The sequence below is a fragment of the Procambarus clarkii genome, chromosome 57 (genome assembly GCF_040958095.1).
Source record: "Procambarus clarkii isolate CNS0578487 chromosome 57, FALCON_Pclarkii_2.0, whole genome shotgun sequence".
Taxonomy (NCBI): domain Eukaryota; kingdom Metazoa; phylum Arthropoda; class Malacostraca; order Decapoda; family Cambaridae; genus Procambarus; species Procambarus clarkii.
The window spans coordinates 25,175,607-25,181,300 of record NC_091206.1 but is presented as its reverse complement, the minus strand read 5'-3'; the positions used below and the strand labels follow the sequence as shown (position 1 = coordinate 25,181,300).

Genomic DNA, 5,694 nt, shown 5'->3' with positions numbered 1-5,694 from the left:
ACACTACCTCGCAGCCAGGACTGTTTTCGTAAGGAGAGTGAGCTCCCTCATCTCCGAAAAAGCTACCACCGACGTCGCCACCAGCATAACCGAAGACAACCCTTCCTTGACTGCAGTCACCGTAAAATTCATCCCTGTGCAGGACAGCCACCTCTCCACTATGAAGGTCACCTTCACCTCGCCTGAGGAAGCTACCTCTGCTACCACCAACGGCTTCCGGTGCTTCGGCCTCGCTTGTACACCCCGACAAATAACAAGAGAACATTACTACCAGCTACGACAGTGCTTTAAGTGCTATAGTTATGAGCACTTCACTAAAAATTGCCCATCTCAGGACCAACGGTGCAGCAAGTGCGTCGAGAGTCACCACTTCAAACAATGCACCAGCGACTTCCTCAAATGCCTTCTCTGCCAAGGTCACCATACTGCCGTCTCTGCTGAGTGTCCAAAAAGACGTCAAGAAATACAGAAGATGACCGAAGCCAGGCAAGCCAACACCACACGACGAGAACCGTCAACATTCAACGTGCAAGCCGCCAACTTTCCTCTGCTTCCGGGAGGGGGCGGAGCTTCTGCACAGACTGCATCCCATTGGGGCCCTGGGTCCCAGCCCGCCAACCAATCATCGACGCAGCAGCAACAGCCACAACTTTACTCTGCTGAATCAACAAGCCAGCCCTCACCACACCAGATGCTGCTCCCTAACAGAAACCATAACGTCATAATGGGACTCATCCGCACCGCTGAAATGATTGCAGGCACGAACACCAAGGAATTTGTACGAATTCTGAACATTATGTACGCTGACAACGGTTTACCAACATTTACTGTTCGTGACGAGCTCTTCACAACAACAGCCTCAGCCAACACCAATACTACGACTTCAGCAACAAATACCACTTCTGCTTCTAACATCAACATCACCATCTCTTCAACTGCATTGGCAGATATCCTGTCTGCTGACGCCCACCCTGTGCAACCTGCTACAGACTCTGCAACATCCTTGCACACTGCTACTACTCCAGACGAACCATCTACTTCTCCAGTGGTACCTGAGACTGCACCAACTTCACCAGCTTCACCAGAAAATACACCAGCCGCACCCGAGACTACACCAGCTTCACAGGTACCTACACCTGATGCTTCTGAAAACCAACACTTGTTTTCCGATGATGACTCTACTGCCTCGATTGACGTTGAAGCACAATCACCATCTCCAGCAACACAGGAGTCTCCAAGAGTCTCCGCACTATATGATCAACGTGAACAACTTACACTTGGAACTCCCGAATACAGACGCCTCTCCAGCAAAATACTCAACACAAGGTATGCGGAATGCCTGCTGAATGATCCAAACTCAAAGTACACACTAAGGAACGAAGTAATCTTCGTTGAATGCGACGAAACCACATTGTCAAAGGACCTTTTCCCACCAGACTACGCCGATTACAAACATCAAATGATTACTCGAAGCAAGAAGAAAGAAGAAACACCAAATTGAAGAAGAAGAAGACACCACATGAAGACTGATTGTTTCCACCTTGAATGCTGAAGCACTGCCACCGCCGCCTTCCAGACCCGCCTCCAAGCCTAGCCAGTTGTTGGGTTGTTTGCAGCATCGACGTATTGCCACGCAGCTGGGTTTAGCCCTGGCACTTTTTCTTCAACTTCAGCATTTCCTCTCACCGACTACTCTTCAGCTGTCCCCACTTCAAGGCTCGCCCCAATGGGCATCTTCTCCTGTATTATTCAGTTCAATTCATTCAGGCATTCGTCGTCAATTCGATTCACACAACTACAACACCATGACTGGACGCGGCAAGGGAGGCAAGGGACTCGGAAAGGGTGGCGCCAAGCGTCATCGTAAGGTGCTACGTGACAACATCCAGGGCATCACCAAGCCCGCTATTCGTTGCTTAGCTCGTCGTGGCGGCGTCAAGCGTATTTCGGGTCTCATCTACGAAGAGACCCGTGGCGTCCTGAAGGTGTTCCTCGAGAACGTCATCCGTGATGCTGTAACCTACACGGAACACGCCAAGAGGAAGACCGTCACTGCCATGGACGTGGTGTACGCTCTGAAGCGCCAGGGTCGTACCCTCTACGGATTCGGCGGATAAGAGCTTGGCTAATCCATCGATTCCACCCACCACCACCTCAAAACGGGACCTAATTAGGTCCCTATACTTTTTTACTGAAGGGCTTAATAGACGATAACATAAATTGTTTTGATATCAGCTAGCACATTGGGTCTTATGAAATCTATTTTTTATCCTCGCATGCTTAAAGGGACTCTGATTGGGGAGGGAGGGGGAGGGGGAAGGTTTGTTACGTTATATACTAGCAGAGCAGGATCATTGGTGGGGAGGGGGGGGGTGAGGGAGGGAGGGAGAGAGAGAGAGAGAGAGAGAGAGAGAGAGAGAGAGAGAGAGAGAGAGAGAGAGAGAGAGAGAGAGAGAGAGAGAGAGAGAGAGAGAGAGAGAGAGAGAGAGAGAGAGAGAGAGATCTTTCCCAACTCTTCCTTTTTACATGAGTGAGCTACCCGTTTTATTCATTTTATCCTTCTCAGAGCTGTTTTGATAGTATCCAAATGATGGTAAATGAAAAAAGAGGACACGAATATCTACCCAGAATTCAGGACTGGCAATCGATATGCATGTTTGAGTGCGAATCTTTTTCTCTCTCAACTTAGGTATACGTTTATGTCGTACCTAAAAGCGAGAACCACACTATTGGGACAAGTATGCAAGGCCCAATTTTCCTAACAAGCACAGTTAATTTTGTTATTTTCGAACATTTCTTTCCAAATTGGTTTATCCAATTAACAGTATTATATTAAGATCATGAATTGCTGGGTTAGGTTAGGTTAGGTTAGGTTAGCTTAGCTTAGGTTAGGTTAGGTTAGGTTGGGTTAGCTTAGCTTAGCTTAGCTTAGCTTAGCTTAGCTTGGGTTAGCTTAAGTTAGGTTAGGTTAGCTTAGCTTGGGTTAGCATAGGTTAGGTTAGGCTTGATTACATTTCTATGTTAGATTTAACTCAAATTCAAAACAGTTGCAGTCATTCGGCTTGTTAGTCAACTTGCCTCTAATAGGGGCAATTTGTCTAACAAGACTATTTAGTTTTGTGTGCATATATATATATATATATATATATATATATATATATATATATATATATATATATATTATATATATATAATATATATATATATTTATTTTATAGCTTCAAGACTCCGAACCAATATAGAAGCCTCAAGAGGAAGTGCTTGTGTTATGGGCCAATAGGCCTTCTGCAGTTACTTCCATTCTTATGTTTTTATTCCCATTGGTTCGTGTTTTATCTTGTGTAAATGTCAATCACCTTACCCAAAACTTTGGTACCATATCACCTCACCCATGTATATATATAATATATATATATATATATATATATATATATATATATATATATATATATATATATATATATATATATATATATATAATATACAGAGTAAATCTACCCCAAAAGTAATGATTTATTTGTCTACAAAACTAAACTCTTTTTGGAATCATATGAGGCCCCTCCACTGAGGGGGGAGGCCTGGATGTTTATTGTCATGTGTATTCATGCTGCTTGCATGTCGTCGTTTATTTTGCCTTTGTTGTTTTCTTGACAGCTTTCTTTGCCTTGGGTGGTTTGGGAGATTTTGAAGCTCTCTTTATTTTGGGCTTTTTGTTCCCAACAACAAGCTGCTGCTGCTGCTTCTTTTTCAAGGCTGTAGGTGGTTTGTTGCTTGTGGCGGCTTTCTTGGGAGTTACCACGGCCTTCTTTGCTGCTGTAGATGGTTTCTTGGTTGTGGTGGCTTTCTTGGGAGTTAGAACGGCCCTCTTCTCTGCTACGGCCAGCTTGAATGATCCACTAGCTCCACTTCCCTTGGTCTGAACAAGAATGCCGTCAGCCACTGCTTTCTTGAGAAATCTTCGGATGTAAATGGCGATCTTGGCAGCCTCGACTTTGTTGTTGGCAACAACGTACTTCTTGATTGCTTGTAGAGACGAGCCCTTACGGTCTTTGAGTGCTGCGACCGCGGCTAGAACCATTTGACTAGTTTTCGGGTGAGCAACCTGGACGCGAGGTTTCCTGGTGGTGGCCACCACAGCAGCAGCAGCCGCAGCCTTCTTGGTAGGCTTTGCTTCTACCATGATGATGATGAACCAACCAAGGTGATGAGAGACGCTCAGACAGTCACGGGGGAATGATGCTGCCGCCGCTTGAGCCGAACCTATTTATGTGCCGGCACGGTACAGAAGCTGCAACCTGGCAACTCGTCCACCAATCACGACGGTTGGTTTTACGGCTCCGAAACCTGGATCCCATATCTTCTCTAAAATAGAAGCATTTGTTCATGTTCTTTGTAAAAGTATCATAAAGCAGGACAGATGAGACAAATATCATAAAAACTGAAGAGCAGATGAGCACACACATGTTTGTATTACCAAAGAAAATCCACAAATTCATTAGAAATTGGCAAGGCAGGCTGAGGAAGTAGGTAGATGTAAAATGTCTGTAAATGGCGAAAGAACATAAACCCAAGACTGAATAAACGATGTTAAATATCCATGCCAAGGAGACAAAAATATGTTAGGATACAATTACCATTAAGACACCACAAGCAGGTCCGTATCCTGCCGCGATGACTTAAAAAAAAAAAGAGTTGGTTATTAGCCACAATGTGTAGGCAGTCTCATGCCAACGGCCATACCACGTTGAGAACACCGCTTCTCGTCCGATCAGCGAAGTTAAGCAACGTTGGGTTTGGTTAGTACTTGGATGGGTGACCGCCTGGGAACACCAAATGCTGTTGGCAATAATGTTTTTTGTTTTGTTTTGTTTTGTTTCGTTTGTTTTTGTTTGAATGGCTGGCTCCACGGGAAATTCACGGAGTTGTGTGGAATAAGGCCTGGTAAAATGAATTAATATGTATGTCATGTTTAAAACAAACTCGCTTAATATAGATAGTGTGTGAGGCTTTATTCAAAAACAAACAACCAAAACCAAACATGTTGTGTATATATATATATATATATATATATATATATATATATATATATATATATATATATATATATATATATATATATATATATAGCTTAATCCGGGTTTGAACTCGCAACTCCAAGAATACCCATCACTTATATACACTTTACCACTGGACCACAGCTGCAGGACACTTGATGCTGAGGTATTAATTTAATGACGTAAATGCCATTTCCACAAATAAATGATAATTAAAAAGTATTTGTATGTACAAATCTTTTCTGTTTAAAAGGCTACAATATCAGTTACTGATATAATTTGTGTTAATGTTTCTATACCCACAGGAGGGCATATTTTTGCTTATATGTAAAGGGTACGGAGAAGGAATCCACAGACCATCATTCCCCTCCCCCCCCTCCCCCCCCCCTCCCCCCAACTCCCACCTACTACCACCACCACAACCACCACCACCACTCACCACCAATCACCACCAATCACCACCACCAATCACCACCACCACACCTAACCGAAAACCCCCTAACACATCAACCCTCCCCCCAATCAACAGGCGAAATAATAACCCTCAAATGCCTGCCTGCCTGCCTGCCTGCTTGCCAGCCAATAATAACGGTCTTCTCAGAAAGAAAATCTCTTTGTATCTGTATTACTTGATGAAATG

General features: G+C 44.0%; 1 non-coding gene across 1 annotated transcript; it reads left to right on the top strand.

Annotated features, from left to right (window-relative positions):
- Positions 1 to 4,726: 4,726 nt before the first annotated feature.
- On the top strand, positions 4,727 to 4,845 carry LOC138353443 (5S ribosomal RNA). Its single transcript, XR_011223146.1, has one exon. It is a non-coding gene; the product is annotated as a 5S ribosomal RNA (ribosomal RNA).
- Positions 4,846 to 5,694: the final 849 nt, after the last annotated feature.